A 935-nucleotide genomic window follows, 5' to 3' on the forward strand; every position below is an offset into this window, starting at 1 on the left:
AGGTCCCGTCATTGTTTTGAAACTTAACAAGCTATTTATTAACGGGAGACCGATGATAAATCGCAGTCTATCTTTGCAGCAGTTAAAGAGTAGCTCTGCAAGCTTGGCACTTAGAAGTGCAGCAGTTGCGCAGGGTAATTACTTCATGATCTAATTGTTGACGTGTTTTGTTTCACAAGTCCTATGACTACATAAGAGGACTAATGAACCTGCCTAAACCCATAGGCTTTGACTATTTGTGCTGGTTGAAAGTCTTTTAATTTGTGTATTTTCTTTTTTAACCCACGCAGGCTGAAAGCAGTCAAGTTAGAACAGTATTTTTGTTCACGTTACCACCAGCCGAAACTGGTCTTGACTGGCAGCTGTTTTCTGTCTTGCAGCCCACAGATGTGCCAGGTTATTACAGAAAATAAAAACAGAGCATGCTACCCCTCAGCTCTACACAGCACTACACAGAAGGGCATGCTCTACAGTGTCAACACCCCGCATTACCACACACTACACCATCCATCCTCGAGATAAAGATCCAAGATGGGAAGGTAAGTAACTTTGTTATAAGTTAATTAAGAAGTTAGAATCATGTGATTAATTAATTATTTACATAATTATTTTTTAAACACCTTCTGCCCGCTGTATGGAGTCTGGTTTTTGCAAGTCACAGAATTGTGCCTGCCCCCAACCCCCAAGCTAAATGCTATTGAGTTATATGCTGATAAATCATTATTTTCAATCCATGTATTCAATACGTTCAATCCACTGTACCCTCATCCTACCTTTGACACAAATAAAGACTGAAATACTGGGTAGAAATCTTTTGTACAGCTTTCAAATGAAACTGCATACGTACTTGTCAAAATCCATTTTCAGCTTTTTCTCCTAGTGTGTTTCCGCATCGGCAATCAGTTTTAGAAGCGTTTTTTTTTAATAGCCCTTTT

At 39.1% G+C, this 935-nt stretch overlaps 1 protein-coding gene across 1 annotated transcript in view; it reads left to right on the top strand.

Moving 5' to 3' along the window:
• Window positions 1-364: 364 nt before the first annotated feature.
• The window catches only part of etfdh (electron transfer flavoprotein dehydrogenase), a 17,044-nt gene continuing 16,473 nt past the window's right edge, over window positions 365-935 (top strand). Inside the window, exon 1 of the mRNA XM_005726501.1 lies at window positions 365-539. The gene's annotated coding sequence lies outside the window, so the exon portion shown is untranslated. The remainder of the gene's footprint in view (window positions 540-935) is intronic.

The sequence above is a fragment of the Pundamilia nyererei genome, unplaced genomic scaffold, assembly GCF_000239375.1.
Source record: "Pundamilia nyererei isolate P.nyererei 1_Seehausen unplaced genomic scaffold, PunNye1.0 scaffold00020, whole genome shotgun sequence".
Lineage (NCBI taxonomy): Eukaryota > Metazoa > Chordata > Actinopteri > Cichliformes > Cichlidae > Pundamilia > Pundamilia nyererei.